This window comes from Cygnus olor, chromosome 10 (genome assembly GCF_009769625.2).
Source record: "Cygnus olor isolate bCygOlo1 chromosome 10, bCygOlo1.pri.v2, whole genome shotgun sequence".
Taxonomy (NCBI): domain Eukaryota; kingdom Metazoa; phylum Chordata; class Aves; order Anseriformes; family Anatidae; genus Cygnus; species Cygnus olor.
The window spans coordinates 11,789,346-11,815,582 of NC_049178.1; the positions used below are offsets into that span (position 1 = coordinate 11,789,346).

General features: G+C 44.8%; 1 long non-coding RNA gene across 1 annotated transcript; it reads right to left on the minus strand.

The window, feature by feature from the left end:
• Positions 1 to 455: 455 nt before the first annotated feature.
• LOC121075663 lies at positions 456 to 25,871 on the minus strand. The gene is made up of 3 exons (XR_005823089.1): positions 25,052 to 25,871; positions 7,514 to 7,598; positions 456 to 2,520 (listed from the first exon to the last, which is right to left on the minus strand). It is a non-coding gene; the product is annotated as an uncharacterized LOC121075663 (long non-coding RNA).
• Between the last annotated feature and the right edge of the window lie 366 nt (positions 25,872 to 26,237).

Sequence of the window (26,237 nt, forward strand, 5' to 3'; positions counted from 1 at the left end):
TCCCAATTTTCTGTATGAACATTAAATGACATGCATTGATTTTCTCCTTAGCCCAGAGGTGTCCCTCATGACCTAGCACCTCAGGCAGTTGGCCTGAGAGCTCACGCTAGAACTGGAGATTTTGACAGGAAAGCCCTGTAAGATGTTACACCATAACTTTGTTTGAAGGGTGTGGAGAAAATGCTGTCCAACCTGTTAACTGAGTAAAAAGCCCTTTGAACTGTAGTTACCTGTTGGCACAGAGTTCAGTTAGGCAATCTTAATTGTTTGCATTTGATTAGACATATAAAGAAAATGTGAAGCTGCGTCACTTTGAACTAAGATATTTTCAAAAAGACGTGAATAAACATCTCAGGAACACGCTGTAGGAACACCTAGAGGTCTCTACCAGGAGAAAAGATGAGAGATAACAAAGGACAACCCTTCATGCTCATTCATCTGGTTGTTCATCCATTCATACTGTCACCATCCTCCTCTACAGTGCAAGTGCTTTTTTGACAGAGAACAAAGGAGGAAAGTCTTGAATGGACAAAATACAAAATCAGTATCCTCACACAGTTGCTGGTCCTCATAGCTGGGCTAGATTCTCCCACAACATCTATATTTCAGGAGACTGAATGTTCACATTGCACTTGGACCAGATCTGGACCCACATGCATGCGTGCAAGGAGACACAACAATGCAGTTATTGAAGGTTTTTATGGGACTGGTGTTAATATAAAAAACACACAAAAGAATACAGAGTATTCTGGTTACATAGCATACAAGAATCCCACACTCTCTGTGGCCAGGCTCTCAAAGGGTATTTACTATGTGTTGGGGGGGGGGGGGGGGGGGGGGTGTTGGTAATGGAGAAACTATCACAGCTACGGGAAAGCAGCTAGCTTGGTTCAAAGACAAAACACTGTGAATGTATTTTGGAGGAAAAATGCAGTGATGGCTAAGGGAGGGAAGACAGGAAGGGAAGAAGATATTTAATGTCAAGGCGTCCAATGCATATCCCGATTTTTAGCATCAGACCTTTTGGGTCTACCCACATTTATATGAAACAATTCCTGGGTGGTAAGAGAGAAAATAAATGTAGTTCTGTAGGCTATATGCCAGAGTATTCATAGAGCTGTAGATGATTTATAGCTTACCAAAGACACTGAGATCAGTGCTTGGACCACAGTGGCTATTTTTCAATGACAAGGCACAGGTCTATAAAACACAGAGGAATGAAGGCCTATCCATCCATCGGAGTCACTCATGGAACATCAGGTTTCTGATGCCAGGGAAAAAGTTTCCCGTTTGCTGCCTCCTGGCTCTGCCCCATGAGCTGCAGTGGGTCGTGCGCACTGCTAGTGTTTCAGCTTCTTTGTTTGCTTACAAAGCAGATGTTTGACAGGCACAGAGATAATTCCTTCAAGATCTCTAACAGCTGTGGCCAGCATTCAGATAAGAGGCCCTATATTTCTACAGCCACCCAGCCAAGGCCTTATGCAACGTGGTTAAATTGCCCTTTGAGACACTGCCTTGCCAGCTCGAGTAAGTGGCAGACACCTCTCTACGGGAGAAGAAAATCGGTCTTTTGTTAGACGTCAATTTGCTTTTCCTTTGGGCTCAAATTTTGAAACACTTTATTTTTCTTTTTGTATTGTTTTTGGGAGGTTTTCATAATGTGGAGTCTTCATGCATCCAAACATGGGCTGCTTCTGCCCCTGCCAGCCTTCAGTGCTTTGGCGTGGAAGCAGGTTAGCTCTGTTTCTGTAGGAACACCGAGTTTTCTTGAGATCCTTGGTGTTGAGTGCCCATTTTCACAACCCTAAGTCCTCCTCCTGTCTGCCTGACAGTTTTTGCTCTATGCAGGGCACAGTCTACAGTTGACATGGGGAGTTTAAAGGATTCTCCTTCTGGGAATAAAATACGATTCTGTGACAATTCATTAAGGAAAAGAGAAAACAGGCTGAATTCAGTAGAAGCCCTTGGGTATCCTTCAGCAAGATGACAATCCCAAGACATTTTTGGACACAAAACAGGAAACATGAGAAGGTAAAATACAGAGGTACTCACGCTGCATGGATATAGCTCAACACAGGCCTGGTATTGTATCCAGCTTGAAAAACAAAACCCAGTATCAAGGATCAGTCCATATCTATGGTGTCAGCACAACATCTTGGTTCACTGAAATCCAGGCTTAGTACACCCAGCTCAGAATTTAAACACACACCCTGTGTGCCCCTGTTCACAAAACACCAAGCAACAGAAAGTCCACCTGGCAAATTTCACATGTGGTTTTGGTTTTCAGATCCTAAAAGTACTAGATCATGTGCAGAGGGCATGGAACAGTTGACAGCAAAGCAGCCAGAACTAATCCACTGACCTTTAAATTAGGAAGGGTTTAGAAAAAAAAAAAATGCAGGTGGAATAAAGCCTTCAATATTCTCAGTGGGGAACCGAGAATAAAACTGAGCTTCATCAGTCCAGACATGAATTTCCTCAGGGTTGATTACTGTGGGAGCGCTCATCACAAAGGCAGATCTACGAAACAGAACAAACACAGGGTGAAGTTCAAAACAACAGCACATGATCACGCTTTGCAAAAACAGGAGTCATAAAAAGCCAGAGGAATTACTAACACTTCACCCTCTGATTGCACCTCCCTTCAGAGGACTTCAAGGTGGTTCACTAAAAACAAGTCAGACGCTGATGCCTTTATTCATACACCTTGCATTAAATCATAAAATTGTACGGGGTCACATATAGCAATATAGTAAGTACAAAGGGATCAGACTTTTGCCCTGGCCAATGCAGTATCAGTCATTTTAGGAAAGTTTTTTATTGATGAAAATGTTGAGTCAGAAATTACCGCCACTTTCTCTTGTCATTACATTGGACTCTGGATATGAAAAGTAACATCAATTACAAATATAGAAATCCAGCGATCAAGATACTTGTCACGGAAAAATAGAAAAGTAAAGTGTTAAGCACTGCCTCAAGTGGTTGTTACACTGCATATACAACATTATTTACTGCATTAAAAGATATGAAGAGCTTTGACCTACCCTTACACCTGCTCTTTCAGATTCAGTTGCAGGATTGTCTTAACTCTTCCTTGCATGCATGTGGAAGGTCACTGAAATCAGACCCATGGAGGTATCAGTAAACTGCAATATTTTGCTCTTGCTGAAAGGTCACCCACATTGGCAATTCCACGGTGGGCAAAACATAACAACTGTCATAGCGTGGCATATTCCTATCGTTTTTATGGCGATCCTAGTAAAAACACTCACAAGGCTTCTCCTGGCCATAGCTGTCATTGACAAGGATTTCCTCTTGCAACATAGTGCAGTTCAGTTAAATGATAATTCTGCCAAGGAACAGTGTCTATATAGCAGTAATACGTGTGACTTGATCCTGCAGAAGGTCAGCATTTAAAAAGAAGTAAAAATGTCTCAGATGCTTTTGTGTTGATTTCACAATAGTGAGAAATGAAATTAGATTAGATGAGATTGGATTCGATTAGATTATTTTTTGTTCTGGACCGTATCCCAGGGCATTTCTGAGCACTTGAAATCCCACCATGAAGCCATTCTGCCAAATGCAAAAGCTGGAGTAAAATTTCCTAGAGCTTTTATGTTGTTTTCTTCAACTCCCACGTGAAAATTGTGTTGATTCTTCCCCTTTCTCTCATTCCTCTGAATTGGCTTAAAGGAATGTTTTGGGAAAGTCCTGCTAAACTCTGATCAGGCTCATTGTGGTAGGAACTGCCTATACATTACCTTCACAAAGACCTTAGGCTTCTCTGCTCTGCCATAATCCAACCAACATTACTGAAAACTCAGCAGACTCTTCCTGACTTTACGTCATGGTCAGCTGTTGGAGTGTCACCATTAATACCAGAGATGCTTCATTAGTTTGCTGTGGGAATCAGATCCAATTAAACACAGCACTTTCATGTTGCAGTCACCAGCCCACAGCTAGTGGGCTAGCAGAAGAAGTGAGCATTTCAGAGAGCAGCTGAAATGCTGAGCAAGGGGAACTGGATCCTCTCATCCACCACAGAGCAGGTAAAGCCATGGTTGTCCAAGATGAGGAGGAATGCTTTGAAGCAGCAGTGTAGATCTGGGAGCTGTTTCACAGCAAATATCTTCGCTTCAGTGTTGCTCATTAATCAAATATTTCCATTCCTAGTGGAACTCACTTATTGGTTTTTAGCTTACAGATGTTGTTCAGAATGGTTCAGTTCTTCCCTTCCCCTGTACAATTGCTCAACGTGGTCACAATTTTGAGACAAACTACATTAGTCAAGTGCAGAACTTGGACTGCAGTGCCAGAATTTTGCATTTGCAACATTTCTGTAACCAGATTTCTTTTTTTTCAACCCTCAGGTCAGACATCTAGCTGATATATATAGAAATTACTTTCCATGGACCCAACTAAAATGAAGCTGAGTGTCCAGTGAGAGAATTATTGTTTGCAATTGATTGCACTCAGAGTTGCAACACAGGGGAGAGTGGTGTTTTTTTTTTTTTTTTTTTTCTTTTTTGCTCTTTTTTTCCCCTTGTCGTCTTTGGAAATTTCACAACCTTCAGTTAGCCAGACTGAGTCTGAGATGAGGATCTTGCAACACTCTTTTATCAATGCCACTGAAAAACAAATCCATATAGCGTCATAACTTTCATTGATCCACCAGGTTGGATCCAAGCTGATAGCAGCTCTGATGAGATCTCAGGAAAATGAGAGTCAGGCTTGTTGATTCAAACCAGCTGGAATTGCAGCCTGGCAGCCCGCTGGTCAGCAAACAGACTGCACCCAACACTCCACTCAATGCAAACTCTGACATAGCAGTCAGTCAGGTATCTTCTGGGATAGGGCTTCTCTGGTCCAGGACTTTCTCTTCACGGTCTCACCTCTGTGAGTAACCAAGAGCCCAGTGGTGAGACAACTTGATTGATAAAAGGGACTTGAACTCAGGGAACAATTAACTGCTGTTGTTGCATGGGCAAAGGAATACATTCAAAAGTGCTACATACAACAGCATACTATGACATACATTTAAAATAAACACAAATATCTCTCACACTGAGCCTCATGGAGCCACAAAACTGATTGCTGCAGGACATTATGTAGGCCAAAGGCATGAGTGTGTTCAAACAGAGGATCAGCCCATGGGCAATCTCTGGCATTAACCTGAAGTAACTTGCGGCTTAGAAGGTCCCCAATTTGCTGCTGGCTGTAGCTGGAAGTACAGGCTTTAGCCATACCCATTTCTTCTCTGCCTGCAAATAATCACCACTGACCACTATCAGCAAGAGGAGCTAAGGCCCTGATCTCAGGCCGTATGGTGAATTTTAAGTTGCAGTCTAGAACTTCAGCCAGTGAATCAGGATTTACTGAAATTCCTGAGCTTCCACATCAGGTGCTGTAGGTATTTACCATGCTACGGCTATTATTTTTCTTTTCAGAACATAGCAGCACATTCCAGATTTTACAGGCACCTGCGTGAATAACACCTAGTTAGCGTGCCTCATGAACAAAGACTGCAGACGGTACTGATTTTCCTTATTGCTTCTCCAAGTCTTGGATTTGCTCCATAATCTAACACCGATTTGTGTTGGAACGGTCACTGGAGTGTAGAGTACCTACCACTCTCACTTCACAGCAAAGGAGCGGCAGTGTGTTAACTGCAGATTTGTTAGTACTTCTCTCCCCTGCAACTTCACCACTGACCCTTGCAATACTGACACAGCGCGACGGGACTTTGTGCGGGCTGCCTGTATAGATGTGAGCTGGTTACACAAGTGAAGGATGTCTGGGGAGTGTTTTAAACCCTTGACCTGCTGCAGCTCTCCAGACAGATGGATTTTCCAGCAGCTTTGTGCAGTAATAGAGAACTGTTACAGGCTTGGTCCTGCCTGCCTGGGGCTGAGAGTTTGAGCCTAGATCTAAGACAGGACTTAAGCACATGAGAATCTTTGCAAGATTCTTGCTAAAACTTAAGCATGCTTGTACATGCTTTTGTTGGAGCTAGACCAGAAAAAATAAAAAAATTAGCACCACAAAGCACCAAGACACAAAGTTACAGCACAAAAATCTAGACAATTGGAATTTCTGCTGTTAACCACAATGTTATCAGAACAAGATGAGTTATCTTTCATCACCCTGGGGTTCATTTATCAGCCCCAAAACCCAGTTGAGGGTAGTCTGCCATGGCATCAGTTGAGGAGAGACCAGTCTCTGACATTACAAAGTGATTTCTAGGCCATATAGGACTTGGAGAAAATGGTGGATGAAGGAAAACATGCTCTTAGCCCAGCTGGGCACTTTACAACAGCATGGCCAAAAGTAGAACCACACACCCTAAGAAGGAATGGCATAGGCTCTTTTGGAAATTTTGTAGGACGACCAACACACAAAGCAGAAATGGAGAACCTAAGGAAGCTCAACTAATTTCTCCTGCTGCTGCCATCAGGATCAGAGGGATGGAAGCTGCAGCCTCTAGGAGAGATTCAACAGTAGCTCCCAAGAACAGCTAGTATCCTCACCTCCTCCATGGCAGCAATAGCCAAAATGGCCCTGTGGGGCAGGGCCAGCCACCTGACAGCTACTGTAGGGATCTGTTTACCTTTCTTTTACCAATATCCAACCCTGTGAGCCCTGTCCTCCAGTCTTCCATTGGCTAGGTAACTAGAAGTTTCCATTGCATTTTCTACCACTTGCTTCCACCATATCCATCATCATCTTTGCTGATCAAGGCATGTCAGCGTTAAGTTTCAGCAGCACGTGTCCATCACATGCCTTCCTATCAACAACCAGCAACACTGTGAGTGTGCCAGGAACCATGACTACAGCCTCTAAAAAAGCAGAGGGCTTCCTTGAGGAAGCCAAAGTGGCCCCATCACAAGGAGAGAGATGCCAGGGTCCTGGGACATGTAGTGCTGCAGACTTGCTACAGTACAGAGCCTTTGGAAGCACATGGCCAGTCACCCAGATCCTACCCATCCAGGTAACCCCAATCAAGGTTCACCACTTCTGCACTTGCAAAATGAGAAGAGCTTTAACAATGTTCTCATTGATGCTCTTGGTATATGGGACCTGGGGCTGCTGTTTTTGTTTGTTTTTTTTTTTTTTTTTTTTTTTCTATTAGTACATTAATGTGGAGTCCCCTATAAGCAATGTCGCCTGGATGTCCCACGTGGTCTTTTTAGTGATATCACAGCCAGAGCCATGACCACTTGTGGCAGCACATGCAAAAATAACCCTACAGAAGATAGGAAAGCCACTGGAACAATTGACAGCCCAGGAGGCAGCAATCCTGCTTCTGTGTGACATGTTCTGTGTGAATAAACCATTAAAGAAGGGAAAAAAAAAACAACACATAAGGACTAAGAAACTCTGGATTAAGCATTAAATTTTCCTTTAGAGCTGACCCTGAGCTTAACACGGAGACAAAGAATCAGGGACTTCACACCAGTTTTATCTCCTCCATCCTGTCTTTTTGATGGGAGCAAGTGAGAATGTGAGCACTGACCTTTCCTAGAACCTCTTCCGCTTTTCCTGGAAATGAGTCTTCAGTCACATGATTGTGTTTTGCTTCTCTTTAGGAATTCCAGATCCTGAATGAGGCAGAGAGTAAACAAGGAAACCTGATACCTCAAGGACAGAAAGAGGGAGAGAACAAGATGTCCATAGGCACACTGGAGTATGTTCAAGCATTGCAATGTGTTCTGTGGTTTGTTTATGAATGTGCGTGGCTCTGGGTTTACACACACACACACATATACACACTCTTACAGAGTACGTACTGTGATCTTTATTTTTTTTCATATCCTGCATCACTAAATGCTGCCTAGAGAGAGTCAGCCCTGTCCTGACCACAGCCCTGTCTTTGTGTCTGCAGCTCTGTGGTTTGAAACCCAGTTATTTTCTAGCACGAGGCAGGGATTGCAGGGCCTTGTTTGTGGGTGCAAGCAGGTACATGAGCTGCCACGCAATACCAGCCTCTCTTGGCTGACTGGCTATTAAAACCCTGTCTGGCTTTTAAGGAACACAGCTGGCTTTGTGGCTGGTGGGGAAATGAGGCTTAGGGGGGATGCTGGAGAGCAAAGGGAGGATTTGGGGGGCAAATGAGCAGCATGGTTAAAAAACAGACGGGACAGATTCTTCAAAAAGCACAGGGAGAAAAAAAGAAACAGAGAACCAGGTGTAGCAAGTGGATTGGTATGCCGTGCTGCTGAGACCCTTGTCCAAAGGGAAGAAAATAACCACAGGGGAACCTGAACCTTTACACCAGGGCATGCTCTTTCTCCTCTGAATCAGACAGTTTGCAGTCCCTTACTAAACATTCACATTAACTCCAAACAGCTCCTTAATCCTAAGGCATTTTTAGCCTTAATGTTAAACATTTACCTCTTCTCAGAAAATTAGCCTAAAACCTAATACAGCTGGAACCCATCTGTAAGTGGGGTACAAATGGCTTTTGCTCCCTTCACTTATTGCAGAAAACTTTTAGACAGTTGGAGACAAACCTCGCTATTAAATCCTTCTCAAGTGAGGAAACTTGTTGCCATATGCAAACTGTCGATGAGGAGCCCTGTTTGCTTAATTCTTTTTCAGAGGCACAGCCCTCAATGGTACTGCGAGAGGAACATGCACAATCGCAGCAACCAGGCCATGAATTACAGCCTTATAAAAACCTCACTGAAGTCACTGGAAGGATTCCCATTGATCCATTAGGTTTTGGATAAGTCTTGAAATACTGCAACTGAAGTGAACAGAGCATAGAGACCTCTTCTCTCTCTCAAAGGATTTTTCCTGATACAGGCATTTTTCTTTTTGTATCCAGTGCCATAGGAATCAACGATCAAAATCTCTGTCAGGAAGAAAAGGTGGTTTGTTTTGTGTGTGAGCACTAGTGCTACGGCTTGGTTTGGGCTGCCAGGTGCTATCTCAGTCTTTCTACTGACTTTGACTGTAAAACTCTGTGGTGTCCCCAAAGTCTTGCAATACCAACACAGCTGTGACTTTAACAACACAGCACAGTGACGTGGGTGTAGCACAGTCCCACAGAGTAAGGAAATCGCCTACCTGCAAACTTACCCTACCTTACCAGTTGATGCAGACAACAGTCTGATGGTATTTAGCTAAACAATTTCTTGTAACAATATTTTCTACTTGTATGTGGAGCCTCTGTCCAGAGCCATTCACAGAACCATTCCTGGGTCCTCTCCTTTGTTATAACCCAGAAAACACCAAGACCAAGTAGTGGAGCGGCTCAAGTACTGAAACTATTGGAAAGAAGAAAACTCACTCATCTCATGGACTATGGTGCTATATCTTCTTGGTTAGAGGGCTGCTGGGGGCTCGTTTTATTCCAGCCCTGAGCTAGGCACCTGCTAAGTCACTGTTCTATTTCAGTGCTACTTTCTGTAAAGTAGAACTAATTATTATTATATGTCACTAATACTAGTGGTACTCAGACTAAAAGGTCTAATAAAGGACTGGAAAATTCTTGAGGAAATATGCATAGAATTGCAACACATCATCATTGTTCATTATATAACTGAAAATTCAGCTCCCCTACCAAATCAGTGGGGCTATGACATTGCTTCTGTCCCCTCCTGTCCAAGCACAAACAACAAATCAAGAGTTTGCCATCCCAGAGAGATCTACCTGTGTGCAGCTCCTACCCTTCAGTAAATGTCAGTGTGCTTCTTTGCCCATGAAAACCCAGGAAGATGCTTTCAGTCCTCTGTGGTGTCAAGGTGGCCGGCTGGGCTGTGACTGGGGAGGAACGGACAGGCCAGAAATCAGCCCAAACTCATCTCAGGCCAACTTGTTCATGCAGCCATAGCCTGGAGCTGCTACAAGATACTTCTGAGTCCGTATTTTCATCTCTGGATCCTCCGGAGATAGTTCTAATGGGCTGAAACATCTCAGAGGAAAATTAGAAAAACAGCCAACAGTGGTATCGTGTACCAATCAACAAAATGTTTTCCTGACAGTCCACCAGTGTGTGGATGCCTGATGGCTTATATCCCGTCTGATATTTCCTCTCCTATCACATAACTGTGAATCCTCTCGTTAGTCACACTGTGCCATTTCCAGCACATCGTTTAATCCTTCTTCATCAAAACACCACTTAAACAAAGATTAACCTATTCGAAAATGTGGGTGCTGTCGTCACTTCCCTCTGAGCCATATTTATTCACTGTTCTATTCTTTTTTTGGGTAGTCATGCCAGGTAGCTTTCGATGAGTAACATATTGTTCGCATGTTGCTGTCATGTAGCCAACAAAGCCCCAAAGAAGCCAGCAGAAGTAAAAATAAAGCCCATTGTGTGATACTGAAATAAGCTTTTCTAGCAGAGAATGTGTGCCCTACCCTGTCAGACAGTTCTTTTCCATATCATTCTCTGAGTCCCTCTTTGGAAAACATCCTGCTTGCTTGCATGAAAAAGGCACAAATCCCCTAGATCTCACACAAAGGAGGCATATCATCTCCCTCAGAGTCACTTTATGAACCATCCAAAAAAAATAACTACAGATACAAGGTGTTAGAGAGGGGGTAGAATATCCCTGCTGCAGCTACAGCCACTGTACAGAGGAAAATTGCTCCTATTCACATCAGTGCGAGCACATGCCTGTTTCTTGGCTAAATAGTCGTGCATACACCAGGGATATCTGCAAGTTATTTTATGTTAATGTTGCAAACATATTTGCAAGTATAAGTACGCAGCTTCAGAAATCTGACCTGCAGTCTTTCTGTGTAGAAATGACCAGCAGAAAGGACTGTACGTGCAGCACAGATATCATTTGGCTCATTGCTCAATGCCCACAGGGCCAGGGTTAATAAAGCAAAAGGGAACAGAGCACCAAAGCGCTGTGATAACTCTGTGTGCACCAGAGACTATTTTACTGGCTTCTGTGGAAGAGCTTTCTATCGTCTAATTGCTCAATATTCAAAACAATACTTGATACTGCTTGTCCAGAGATCTACAGTTCCAACCAAAAAAATATACAGACTGACAGAAAGGGCAGTGTTGGGAAAGTCACAGCAGGAATTGCAACGAAAAGACATCTAGCCAAGGAAAAATATATGTGATCAAACACTATGAGGTAAAGGTTGGTCTAATATCTTTAATAAAACTCAGACTTTGCATAGGAAGGGTGTAATTCTGGAAGGATTAAGAGGTCTCCGCTCTAATTTGAAGTTGGCTGCATGTTATTCCCATCAGACAGGTAGGACTGAAGGTTAATGGTCTGCCCAAGGCCATATGGCAGAGGAGTAACCAAATGTGGAGCCTAGACTTTTCTCATGATACCCTTTCCTGCCACGTCTGATTCCACACGGTGCTCAGCACCTCCTATTTATTCACTTCTGCACATCTTCAGGTTCTTTGAGAGAGCTCCTGCACGTGCTCTGGGATGGCCAGAAGTCATTACCAAACAGACAAGGACACTTCCTCCTAGCTTAGGGCAGTAGTTCAGACATCATTTGTGAGGACACCTGTAGGGGAAGAACTTGTGATAAGGGAATGATCTTAAACAGGAGCACAACAAGGAAAACAAGACTGAATTCCTGCTGTGTTTTGCTCATGGGAAAAGTAGAGGGAGCAGACTAATAGAAGTGTGGAGGTGCAGGTGGAAAAGAAAACAGGACCGGAAGGAACAGGGCTGACAATGCAATGTCAGCCGGCTCTAAAGGGGAGCCCTGTAAGATCCCCCCATCTCCTTCTCTGCCACATAGGGAGGGATTTGAGGATCTGCACCAGAGGGGACAGGAGGAGGAAAGGGAGACACTTGCAAGCCAGATGCAGGCAGGATGTTCCCCAGGGGCAGGTCCAGCTGTGGGAAGGAAGGAACCTAGCTGATTTGGGTCCCAGCTGTAATTTTACCAACCAGATGGCAGAAGGCACGGGCTCCTACCCTCAGGCTGGGCATTGAATGTTTTTCTCCAACAGGTAGGTCACCATTTCTCAACCCAACCTGAGGATCTCCACTTCAGCATGATTTTCTGTCATGGAGAAACCAAGCCAGACATTGCCATGTCAGAGAGCTTTGGGTGGGCATCACCACCACACTACAGTCCATGGAAGAACAGTTTGAGGCAGCCTTTTGCAAAGTGGTGTTTAAAAGCAACAGGACAGGCCTACTTTCTGAAGTCTCCCACCCTCCTTTATCTCTAATAAAGGGTTGAAGAGGGTCTCAGATGGCCATCCGGGCTGGGCAGACTTCCCTGAGGCAGGTGGGCAGCACCTGACACAGCTTGCTTTGCACATGTTTTAATCAGCAGAGCAATGCTTTGTCTGTACTCTCGCACATGCCAGGAACAATCCTCCTACAGAGTTGTCAGTGATATTAAACAGATTGAGAAGGCAACAAGGCCCAACCTCATCTGGGTCAGAACTCCTATTTTCAGGGTCAGACCCAGAGCCTGACGGCTGGACTGTCTCAGAAGACGACTTTCCTCTCAATTCAGCTGGACACAGTGAACAGGCTCTGTCCTGGGGCAGAGGAGGAGAAGGAGTGATGGGAACCACCTGCAGAAACCATGGCTTTTTATAATAAACCATTGAAGGCTGGGTTTTCGCACAATTCCTTGAATGCACAAGGAATTGCACGTCTTTTCTCTGATAAGTTCATATTTGTCCTTCTCAGCAGTGCTAGGTCTTTGCTCCAGTGTAGCCCTGTGACTGATGATATTAAGAATGCTGCACTTGGGCAGCTGGGAGCTTGTACTTACCTCTTTTTAAATTCTGTATAGTATATATAACATGTATCTATACATACATACGTATATATCTATACATATATAGACATACATTCATATGCAGATGAAGCTGTGGCCTACCTGTTGATAGCCTGTACATCCCCTTTAAGGTGCAGGGAGAGGAAAATAATAATTAAAGACATTGAATAAAGAAATACCAGTCGTAGAGGCTTAACCCTACTCATATCATCACTGACAATCGAAGTCCCATTGCCTTCAGTGGGGTGGTAAGCCTGGCTGTCCTCGGGTACTTGGTGTTCTGTGCCTAAAACACTCACAGATCAATAGCTCCATATTTGAGTTTAAATTTTAAACTCTTTTGGGCAAGAGACTCTCTTTGCAGTGTGTCTGTAGTAATATGAAACCTATTTTGAGGTCTCTCATAAATCCACTACCCTGATAGTAATTACAGGGATGATCAGTAGCAAACTCCCCTGGCAAGATACAGCTGCCAACTCCCCCAAATGGTGGCAGGGAACTGCCCAGGGATGCTCCTAGTCATATTTTCCTGTCATTTACGCCACTGGAAGCAGGAAGAAAGTCCAACAGAGCCAATGAACCACAGTCAAGCTGGGCGTTCCCCAGGACCCATACCCACCCCCAAGTCAGACCGCGATGTGCCAGAGCACGAACGGAGCCTGCCATGGGAGAAGTCTTACTCCCAGCCACTTCCCAAACCACTGGGCTGACTGCAAGATTTCTCACCTGGGGGTCTGATCCTGCCCAACACGAGTAGTTTAAGCACGGACTGCTAAAGATCCCCTCGCTTCTCATGGGCCCGTGATCAAGTTGTAATTGCTCAGCTATTGCATCTGTTTGCATAATTAAAACCAGCTGTCGCTGCACTAGCCTCCATCCAAGAAATAGCTGCGCAAATACATTTTTTACTGTTAATGTAAAGAACAACTTTGTGGCCTCTGCCCTAACTGGCCCTTCAAAAGTAGCATTTGTGTTTCAATTCCTTCCAAGTTCACACAAAAACGTAACCCCCCAGAAAAGTCAGTTCCTGTCCATTCCTATTATCCAGCACAAGAGCTGAGAGGTTTCCCACTTGTATGGATTTATTGCCTCGTAATTATAGGCCATGAAACCCATTCACAGTAAAGTGTGTCCTGGATACTCCAACTCTTCCTGGCAAACCAAAAGCTTAAGATCATGAGGGGTATAAAAATATAAGCAATCATGTTTGAGTCACTTTTAACACAACAGATTAGTTTGCAGGGTCTGGCAGTGTTTATAGCATAAATCACACTTTAGAGATGGGAAAATACTCCTAGATTAGCTAGTTCAACTGCTTTTTGCTAGAATCTATTCTCTGCTGCCTTTATCCAAACCTAATTTGAGAAATAGCTACGTGTGATATTTCCACCATTTTCCTTTGGGATTATCCAACAGCTTGACAGAAATCCCTGTTAGGAAATATACCCTGACATTTAAATCTACGGTTTCCATTGCTCAGTTTAAGCCTTTTACTCCTGACACTCAAACTTGAATTACTTAAAGTAAGCGCCCTATTCCCTTCCCTCCCTTCCTTCAGTGTTCACCATCTCTCTAGATATTTTCAGAGGGTTCAAAGGTGCTCTTGTTGTTCACCGTTTCTCCCAGCTAGCCCCTTGGTTGGTGGGGAGGAGGACATTTACCCAGCTCCAACTCCCTCCAGGTCAAGGATCACTCTGGAGCTCTCGGACAGTTTTGTGAGGAGAGAATATTGCTAAGGACAGGTCAGTGGCCAAGGCAAACAGCCACTCTTGCACAAGGGAGCCATTTCCAGTATTTCAAAGCATTCCACTTTTAATAGGTGTTTTCCATGCCCTGGTAATGCTTCAAATCACCTTTCCCTTAGCTGAACCACTCCTTGGACAAGAAAACAGGAGCAACCAACCGAGACATGTTTGGAGCTAAGGGCTGCCACTATTTACCGGCGTATTTTTCTTTCTCACAGAAGCGCTTGGTACGTCATGGCCTCGACACTGAGCAAGGAGAGACCGTGTCTATGGGGCATGTAAAGTACATATTACCCACTTCAGCCAGGACTTGGCAGGAGGCCCTCGGCAGTGGCAGCTCAATGCACAGCTGGGCGCCCTGACTTCCTCCTCCCAGCCCCCTGGCTTCATTTGGGACCTGAGATACTCGAGCACTCTCCCCTCTGCTCGCTCGGCACCCTGAGGGGGGGACGCAAAAGGCAGAGGAGTGCCCAAAGTCAGCGACAAAATTTCCACTGACTCCTCTGAGGCCGAGATTTCACTTTAAGTGACTGTTCTTCAAAAGCAGTGAAGGATTAAAACTGTGCCACATGAGCGCACTGGTTAAAATGAAAGACTTGCTAAGCAGATACAGGGTCCAAAAAGAGTTACAGAGGTTCAAGTTTCCAGTTCAGTGAACCCTGTCAGCTGTCCCCGGGCAGTGCCTTGCTCAGGAGGAACGGACTTGCCGTCAGCACACACACCAGTGAGAATTAAAGGCTGAAATTTCCAAAGCTCAGCCTCTCAGAGGCACAAAATCTGTTTGCTCTTATGCTGGTTGGGAACGGGATTCCCACCAGACCTCAACCTAGGAAGGCACACAGTCTCCTCCAGACTCAGAGAAGTGAAGTTGTCTGGCATCTGGCATTGCCACGGCATCCTCAACAGATCCACTCAGCACCACAACCCACACGGCTCCAGGGCAAGGTGTGAGGTCTGCCGGGAGCAGCACCCCATGGTGGCCCCTTCCTGCACAGGGGGGTCAGCACTGACGTGCCACCAGGCTGCATCGCTCCCTCTGCATCCCTGCTTTTTGGCAGATGTACAGATATCTTGCTGCAAGCTCTCAACTGTTTCATTGCAAACAGTTTAACCGTATTTTAAATGAATGCAAAAGAGCCTCTCTCCAAAAAGGTTTAAAAACAGCACGCGGACCAAACTAGGCAGCCCCTCTCTCTCTCATACTTTTATTGAAGGCAAAGCTCCTGCCTGATCATCTTCCAACATGCTGCAGCCTGCAGCAAGCACCTGCTGATGAAGTATTTATAAAACAGTGACCCAGAGCAATGGTAAGACCAACTCAACAGGTAATGTCAGGTTCAGCTACGTCTGTGCCCACTTTCCTTGTGTGGCAATGTCACTAACTGAATGAGGTTGAAGCACAGCCAGAAAAGCATCTCAGCCCTTCTTACAAACCCCTATTTCTGACGCAGTTATCTTCTTAGACCCAGGACACATCTCTCCAAGGAGATAAAGAGCTGATTTCCCTATCTTAGAGCTTACAGAAGGTCCCAGGTGAGGCAGGTTTCAGCTGAGCTCCTGCTGACATCCCACTGCAGAGCTGGCCCCACCAACACAACACAGGCAAGGGCATGTGTCAAATGCCCCCCACTTTGAATAAAGGGCACCTGGGCATACACAGCTTTATGGGTCAAGAGGGTTTTAGTGGTGCCAGCAGGCCAAATGACCTTGTTACCTCCAGTCCTGATGTACACTTGGCACATTGATTGCTACTCTGAACATATACCACGAAATGTCTTTGTGCTGGTGGGATCCCAAGCCTGTAGAATAGGAAGGTCTTAAGACAGAAAATGCTAGGGTTTGAAGGAACATCAGTTCTGGATACAAACCCAAATTCATTGCAAGGTCCACGGAGTTTTTCCTTGTTCCAAATATCCAATCATCACCTTGTGCTTAGCACGAACATGTGGGTCAAAAAGCCTGAAGCTTTCTGACAGACCCCAACCCATAGCAACACGTGGCTCTGCTCCAAGAGTGCTGTGAGAAGACCTACACTCCGTCCTGTCATCTCTGCAAGCTATTTCATCAGTCACCAGGCTGTTCTGCAACAGGCTGAACAGCAGAGTTGCGTAAGCTCAAAGAAAGTGAAGGCAAAGAGCAACTTTGGCAATCCCTGCCCAGGACAGTGAAGGTGATGAAGGCTGGGAATGGTGCCACCGTTTGGTCACATTACAGGTGGCGATTAGATATTTGCAGAGAGTTTTGCAGGTGTTTGCGATCCTGAGACAAGGAAGGCTCTGAAAGGAGATTTGTGTGAGCTCTTTTATTGCACCAAGCTGGTTGACTGAATGCAGCAAGTGGTGTAAAGTTTCATGGCTGTGGTTTCTCCCTTTGCTGGTGCTGATACCACAAGATAAAACCGCGGTTTATAACACCTCTATCAGAAAAGTGATTATCAGCACTAATCGTAATCAACACTCCTTTGCAAAACAACAGCCCGGGTAGGGAGCTGAGCTTGAGGGAATGGATTTAAATCAGCTTCGTTGACATTTGGCCTGATTAGTATAACTGGAAGTGGTCTCCTATCTTGTTTAAAGCCTGGACACCTCACCACCAGGAGAACCAGTCTTCACATTAGGTCAGGGAGGGGAAACAACCCCACACCATGTTTTCTTGCTCTTCAATGCAGCTTTGTCCTGTTCTGAAAGACACCTCACAAGTTGACAGTAGCTTCTTTGGACAGACAAAAATGGTTTATTTTTGGCATCCCGTCCGCAGTATTTCAATTAAAAGATGCCTTGCGCTTGTCACTGAGCTCTCTGAAAACCAATGCATGAAGTTATTTTACAGCAGGACCTGAGACGAAGCTATTGCATCCTCATCTTCTTTCCATTCCTCCATGCCTGTTTTTTTCCCCATTCTCTCCTACTTTGAGGGCTACACATCAAAAGACAGTTTCCAGGAGCAGAGACAATGCATCCAAATAGGAATCAACGCACGTGAGCAACCTGGACAAAACACTCATACTCCCCAGACTGTGATCTTGGGACACACCTGACCTGTTTCGCATTAAACGCAAGTGAGGATAGTCCCAGTGAAAGGTGCTGAAGTGGCGGAGGCTGAAGTCCTATATTGATCTCCCAAACGGGCAATGGCAACACAACGTGCCCCAACCCTGACCCCCACAACCAGCTGCTCTCTTCAGCCCTGGGCCTCTCCATTGAGAAAGCCAGCACAGAGGGCAGGCAGCGTCACCGGCCAGCCAGAGGACATCTATCTAGCAGTTATGTGCACTTATTCCACCAAGAGATGGTTGTGTTTAACGCTGCTGAATAACTCCAAAGTATTTTTATGGCCCATAACCTGGCCTTACATTATCCACAGTAAATATGCAGGGCGGGTGCTTTTTTGCACGAGGGCAGTACCGGGGTTTATTTCCAGCAGTTCTTGCAGCAGCAGCATCTTGCCTACTTCAGGGATGCTGGGGACCACAGCACCAGTTTGCTGATCACAGGCTGTACTGCAGCTGGTCCACAGAAGAATGTTACCTTCAATAAAGATTAAAGCAATTAAAAGCTGACTCAAAAGCTTTGTGACAGGATACAAAGTCTTTTTCCCTGTGATAACTGGTGCTATTTATATAAGGTGTTTTTTTGTTGTTGTTGTTTTTGACTAAGTCACAATAGTTCAGGTGTTTTCTAGGTAAACTGAGCCACGTTCTTGCCACTCAGGGCTTCAGGCAATGAAATCCCAACAGCAGTTGCCTTCAGCCAGGTCTCACCTTCAGGGCCAAGGCTTGGCCATCCTGGGATGAAGGCTCACTTTCTAAGGTGGCATTCCCTGCTGAATCACAAACCACGTTTCCATTACCCTCCCAAGAGCACACTGGTGAGAGGTATTTTACAGGCAGTCTTGAAGACAAAATCCTTATGACAGATTCAAAGTCAGAGAAAAAAAAATAATGCAGGAGGAGGAAAAAAAAGGAAGAAATTAAAAAGCAACTGCAGTGCACTGATTGGGGCCCTTTGGGATGCTCCAGCCCTGGGGGCTGGCAGATAATCCCGGGGCTTTGACTCCAACAACTTTTGCCAACAGCATCCTTTGGTCCTAGTAACATAACCAAACACCTCAGAAAGGGCTGCTGGAGACATTCGGGTTCCCTTGTGGCTAATTATAGATTTTAAAGCCGTGGAGGGAGCGGGTGTTTCCCCTATCAAAAAAAAGAGTAAAGTTATACAACTCCACACCCCCATGCTTTCTAATGCGACGCACATAGGAAATCTCGTACATCAACTACAAAGTGTGTATTGTTCTATGTCAGCAGATAAATAATTCACCATCTGAAGACTTGGAAGCTTTTCTCTTAGCTCAGGATTATTGTTCCACTTGATGCATGAAGTTGGCAGCTTTTCTTTCTTCTTCTTCCCAAGAGAACTGGATCACTCCAAGACTTGAGTAACATCCAGGCTAATAGCTCACCAAGATTTTGAGAGAGAGAAAGAGAGAGTGAATGTGTGTGTGTGTGTGTACACACATGCATGCCTGTGGAAGAAGTTAGGTGGAGAGGTGATTTCATTTCTCTTTTGTCGTTTGTTTTTAATTATGTACTTTTCTTCCTTAAGCGAAGATGTTGCAACTGTTGTCTCTTGAACATCTTCCAGACATGTTTAAGATCCATGACGCTCTATCAGCCAAAAATTTCGAGGGAGGAAGAAAAGGCCATGTTTCTGGTTTACGAACTGTTTTTGTTTTGCCCCTTTTTTTTTTTTTTTTTAAATTCAGCATGGATTTATATTAACACACATCTGACCACAATATTACTGTGTGACCAAGGCTGTTCTTTGCAGCAGGCTATCCTTGCTTGACTATTCCAGCAGGGAAGGGAACACAAGCTTTCTGGCAGGCATGAACCCGTCTCATACCCCATTTCTTCAGACCAAGTGGAAGTCCAGACCCCTATCTGATAGCCCCATTCCTACTTCTCATTAGTGCAGAAAAAAACAAAGATCAATATGGACCTCTGTCAAGAGAGCAAATTCCTAATGTGATTATGCTTTTATTCTGATGTACTTAATAGTAATTAAAATTCCCTTGAAGAGGAATGTTTTTCATTGACTTCAACAGGCTTTGGATGAGAAACAGTCTGGAGGTTTTTGACAAAATGTTATTTTGACAGAAAATGCAGACTCACAGAAATTGAAACAGTTCCTGGGAATAGCTTTCACAATGACAGCTCAGGAAAAATGTTATCTCAGGTCCAGGGTGTACTTTTCAGAACCAGATCAGGAAGTAAAAGCATGAAGCAGCAAAGCACTGTTGGCCAGGCCATCCACCCCAACACGGGAGACTGATTCAGGCTGCCTGGATTCAGACTGCCGATTAAAGTATGCCTAAGCTTCCCCAGAAGAATCCAAATGACCGGACCTTTAGCTAGTTCCAGTGGGCTGCTTCTGCCCTCCAGTTTGGGAGCTGTCAGTTCATCTCACCATGGAGCAGGACTATTTTAGAAGGCTTCAAGTGTTCTTTAGGATAGGGAAGAAAAAAAATTTCCTGCCAGCTGTACTGTAAATCAAGCCATAAAGCTTTACATTTAAAAACAATTGTGAAATACAACTCAAACAAGATGCCCTCAGGGCTGTGCTCTAAAGACAGCTTTACCATCAGCTTTGATGAGCACTCAGCTAACCCCACATCTCATTAAAATATTGCTACCTCTCAGGGAGAGCACTCTTCCTAGAAAGAAAAGTGCATACTGCTCCCCCTCTAAACTCTGGACCTCTGCACATGTCAGAGATGGAGATGCAATTGCCCAGACATAGCAATACGAAACAATAGTTGTCCTTGAAAATTAGAGAGAGGAACTCAAACACAGTGTTAAGAATAAAATTAATAGAAGGCAAGAGAACTGAAAAGTTTCTACTGCTGCAAAACCAACTAGCCAAAACCTCATCTGGCATTAAATGGCACAGCTGCAGTGTATTTAACAAGGCAGTATTGATTTACACCAGCTGAGAAGCTATCCCAGAACTTGTTTGTAAAATAAGATCAGCATTTAGGGTAAGTTTCAAATGCTTTAAATCTGGGAGGGCTCAAAGAAGAAAGGACCTTCTTGCTAGAAGTTGTATTTGAAAGGGACAGAAGGCAAGGCAGCTGAGATTTGGCATGGTGCTGCATTCAAGCACATGCTGGGAGGAGATGCAGATGAAAGCTGTCCTTCTAAAAGTCAGTTTGCATCGCACTTCACTCACTGGTGCACAGCAGATTGAACGTGCATGCCCTCTTCTTGTGCCAGAATTACATTGCGTACAACGATAACTCAGCAAGAAGAACAAACGAGTCTGTTTGCTTTCTTGAAACAGCATCACTGAATGGCTTAATGCATGTCAGAAGGGCAAAAAAAATACAAGTTTTTTTTTTCTCAACTGTGCGCAAGAGCCGATGAATTGGGATGGGGTTGTGCAAGGATTGCATTAAACCCCACGGTACATTTCCAAGCCTTGTTTGTCTGAACAATTGACTCTGAGCACAGACACTTTTCAATAGAAGCCTAAACAAATTTCAGAACAAGCTTTATTTTATTTTTTTGCTGACTTGAACATCAAGGTGTTCCAGGGTTGCAGTTGCTGTAGCAACAGGAAGGAGCTTATTAAATGATCAACCTGAAGGCCAAAGCTATCAGAGCTGAAATGACCAAAAGTTAATGTTTAACCTAAATCCTCTTATTTGTTTAAAAACATGCAGCTCACTTTGTATTAGCGGTTGCCTTGTGGAGCTACTTTAGAAATAGCTGTGCAGCCATGAGACCATTGACATTTTCATACGTATCCCAAATAACGTCCAAATCCTCAATGGCACAGGCTCCGACAGCTGCTTCCTACCAGAAATCATGTAACACCATACTCAGGCAGGGAGCTGCTTCCTCTGATCTTTTAGGTCTGACAGTCACTTGAAACACGTCTAAGGATGTTCTTCTTAAAGATTTCCACAAACTAGTGGCATTACACATTATTTTAAGAGCTAATGAGAATGAGCGTGAGTCATTTTTAACCTCATTAGAGTCTGTCCTTTGGACAACTGTTCTGGGATGAGTTACGCTTTGCCTTGGGCCCAGCAAGTAGAACCAAATGGAAAGAGATTGCTGCGGCAAAATTAAGCAACCCATCCCCTCCTATTGCTTCAACATGTCTAGCCTCCCTTAGTGCTTTTTCAAATGTCTGGCAGGTTACTCCTTTCCCAGCTTTCAACATTAACTGAAACTTTTCATCAGTGAAAACCTGTGAACAGCCAGGAGGGACCCCTTAGCTGAGGCTACTTTATGCTTGCCCTCCAGCTGAGGAAGGACACTCCAAGGAAGGCTGCAGAGATACCTCACTTGGTCAGCTCCTATTTCAGGATCAAAGCGACACATCTTTGGCAGTCATAGACTGAAGGAGGACTTCTGTAGACCACTGCTTTCAGCAATTTTCTGCAGTTCTGATCTGCCCAGACCAGGTCCCATATGTCTCTGACTATACCTATCCCTATTGGACACGGCTCTTAATGAAAATTAAAAGGAAAAATGCTTCTCTACATCCTACTCCCTAACTTAGCTCAAAAAAAAAAAAAAGTTCTGTCTGACCTGGAGATACTCCTCTCCCAAGAGGGAACTGCAGACAGATCTCAACTGCAGATAGTAGCCGCTAACACAACACATTGCAGTCAGGAAAATCACCATGTAAAATAAAGCTGTGAAATACAATAATATTGACCAACAGTTTCACAAAAACAATCTTTATTGCCACTGCTGGTGAAAGAGGGGAACCCAAAGCTCTATAAATACATTACAGGAGCCAGGTCCAGGTGCAGCTGTCTGTCATGTGCTCAGATCATGCTTTGATGAAAGCTTGTCATCACCTTTGCACCATTACAGCTGGAGGTAGTTGATGGGAAATTTTGTCTTAGTCTAATGCAAAACAATTTGTTTAATTATAAGGAGGTATCATCCTTGCTTGAGCTGTTGGGTCTCACTTGCAGAGCTAGGAAACTGCATATAAAGACTTGAGACACCCAGACACAGTCCTGAAATTTGCTACACATCTCAACACATCCCAGTCAGATATTACCTTGCTTGCTTTTTGCTATCCTTCTGTCCCTCATTCAGCATGTTCCAGCTGACCTTGTGAGGGGGCAGAAACACAAATGGGACAGCCATACACCACAGCTTCTAGCAGTGAAGAGAAAGCAAGAGGAGCCATCAGGATGGTCACATCCAGTTGTGTTTTTTTTTTTTTTTTTTTTTTTTCTCCAGCTACCCCATCCTACAGCAAGCATACCACACTCACCATCAGGGCAGCCGCCCCCCCCCAGACCCTGCACCAGGCACAGTCATTTTCAGCTTCCTCCCTGCCTCCTTTGTCCTTTCCCCCCACATTACAGTTCTGCCAGTAAACGAACACAGGTCCCACCAGAAAAGGTTCACTGTGGGTCACCTCTACGCTGATGCTGAGAAAGGACTGCTCTGCAAGGCAGCAGAGATATTTCCACAAGGGTGAGGATTAGAACACATGCTGAGCCATCCTGAGGAGGAACCCTCCAAGTGGTAAACCCCAGATCATAAACAAACAAACCCACCAAAGCTCAGCTTCACTACTGCACTATCCCCTGGCTGTTTTCTGAAACCAAACTCCAAGGAGGAAGTGCTCTTGGACTTTGCATGCACACAGTCGGCGTTGAAAGAGGCTGGGAAGGATGCCTGTGAGTCCCTTCTCCCAAAAACACTGCCCATGTTTCAATCTAGCTGCAATCTGCAGACCTGCAGCTGTCGGAGTCAGCTCTCCCCGTGCTTGGTAATCCGAGGCTCTGCAAGCAAGCGCTCACTGCTTGCCTCTCCTGCCTTCCTAAGGCAACACTTGCTCAGCAAACACAAATATGTTTACTGTGGAAACTTTGTACTTGCCTTACTGCCCTCGCTCTTTGCCAGGTGTTTTTCTTTTTATACCCACAGGAGATGCAGAGCCATGTTCTAATATAGAAATATAGATTCGGGTGCAAGTGTTTATTAATAAACAGGTCGGCAAATCTATTTGCTTACTGCCTCATTTGAGTGATTTATTCAGTTATTTTTAGACCTCTTAGACTCAAAGCAGCAACATCAGGGACTGGCTATTGTAATAAAACCAGGCTACAGCCACAGACTAATTTTTCCAGAGAATAAAAGATAAGTACACACAAGGGCACCCAGCACCAGGTAGCCTTTTTTTTCCTCTCACCAGCTTTAAACTGGTGTTTTCCATGATGTTGCCCTGAACTGCTGGGGATAATACAACAGGAAATTCAGTGGTTAGATAGACCAGAATCTCTTCTAAGGGCTGCAGTACAGAATCACGTCTAAGTGTCCTGGTAGTACAAAAATATACTGCTCTAAGCAATGATACATATAGAAAAAGAGTTATGTACGTACACATATGCGTGAGCATAAGACATCAAATTTTTATTTTCTGACTTTAAAAAGGAGTTTGAGATACACCTTAAAACCCACTAATATCACTTGCAAAGTGAAAAAAAAAAAAGAAAAAAAAAAAAAAAGTGCAAAGCCTCCTGTCCTCAGGGGACTGCTCTCACTTCCTGAGGGTGCAGTCCTACATGAACCTGAAAAGAGGGGACCTGAAGGAACGTGGTCAGATGAGAGGAGGCTCACGAGATGGGGCCCAAAGAGTTCCTCAGCTATTACAGGTGAGGGTCTCCCAAAAGATTTCACTCTGATAAGGCTGTTCCTGGGCCCTGCCTCCCTCTGCCCACTGCGTGGAGCCTCCCTGAGATGACTGTCATGGGCTTCGTGTCCCCCAGGGATGTGGGCTCAGCTGAACTGGCATTTTTGCTGTTCCTAGCATCCTCCTGCTAGCCTGCTGCAATAAGCAGAGTTGATTGTTGACTTCAGCCAAATAAGCAAGCATAAATGCCAGTAAAACAAGACATTGCATACATCCCTCATCTGGAAGTTATTTTTGTTTGTATTTATGTTCCCGCATGTTGTCAGGGTGATGTCTGGGCTCAGGCCCACACGTGGAAAAATCTGGACTGTGCCCTGCACTAGGAAACTCTCTAGCTCAGAGGCTAAATTGCATTTGCTCCTCCCCACTTCCCCAAAAACAGCCTACATGCTTGCCTTTAAAGCTCAGCGTACAGCCTCCTCTATCCCGAGAGGAGGAAAATAAAGAGTTGAGAAGAGGTTTGTTTTCACAGTATGACAGTGGAACAGGAGGAAGTCCTCAATTCTGTGCCAGGAGAAGAGAAACAAGCACACGTCCAGACAGGAACACGATCTGCTAAGTCACACTTCAGGGTGCAGCCTAGTTCTGGCCACCTGAATAGAGCCAGGGGTCGACCTTACGTCCCCCTGGGCTAGGCCAGGCTCAACCCAGGCCCTGAGTTCAGATACCTTGGTCAGAGCACCTCAGCTTCCTCCCAGCCAAGCACGGTTCATCACTGTGTGGGGTCAAACACAAGAAAACAGTGTTTACCCTCAAGCCATTTTCACCCCTGCAAGGACCCTCTTTTCCTCAAAAACAACCTCAAGGGATTCAACTGTGTCAGTGACGGCCTCCCCAGCACATTACCTGCTGAAAGCTCGTTCCTCAAAACGTCTCTGCACAGGCCAGCTGCTCCTCCCTGCAGTCTTTCCTTGAGTAGTCTTGGAGGGGCCTGCACCCAAATAATTACCCCTGGCCAGCCATAAGCACCCCATTACCATCCCACCCAGCCCCTGAGCTCCTCCCCTTACAGGGGCCTGGAGGTGCCCTCTGCTGAGGTCTCTAATTAGCCCCAGGCCCTGGGGGGAATCACACATCCCACCTGGGACCAGCCTGAAGTCATCAACCCTGAGCAGGGAGGTGCTCAAGTACAAACAGGGTGAAGCTAAGGCTCTGATAAATTCAGTAAGACTTTAGCCTTTGCTGACAGAGCTGAGACTTCCCTTGAGTGAGACCCTTTTTTTGTCTTGGTCTCTGCACTCAGAGCCTGAATGGGACAGGCTCCAAATCTGTGTTCTGCTTATCAACCTGGCAGCCACAGGCACGCAGATCAAACACGAGGCAGGACATCGGGTCTGCAAATCACGTTTCCACCTCTGTCAAGGCGGCCACCAGTGTCCCTGTGTCTGTCTAACAACGTAGGGGAGTTAAAGCCACTGCATTGCCTAAACAATATCTCTGACCAGAGAAAGCAAAGCAAGGTGGAGGGTACAGTTTAGAAACGACTGAGAATATGACCTAGAGGATCTGAACATCTTTTCTCTGCAATATTTTCTCTTTTCCCTCATGATGCTAGCTGTCACATTGCAACACTAGTCAGAATTATCACTGTGTTGTGGCTGCCTCCAATTAAAGGCCCTAAAAACTTTAGCTGAGTCTTCACATCTCTTCAGTGTTGCATTTGCCCTGGAATATGAAAAGGGCCTTGTCATGAAAAATCATATTTCTGGGGTTGCTGAAAAGTGAGGGAAAAGTCAAATTCAAAGATAGCTGCTGGGGTTTGAACAAAACCAGACAGTTCTCCTGAAAATTCCCATTTGACAAAATATATATCTGAAAAAAGAAAAAAAAAAAAAAAAAGACAAAATCTGAAGCTTATTTGACAGGGAAGTTTTGACTGGTGGAAGACCTTGACCAGGCAGGAGAGAGGAAGCTCAGAGAGTAGAGACAAAGGGGTTATGGAGAGTCGTCCACTGCCTGTACTAACCTTCGTGACCCATGGTCCCAGGGCTCCTCCATTAGTGTGGACACAGATGTGACTCATAAGGGCTCC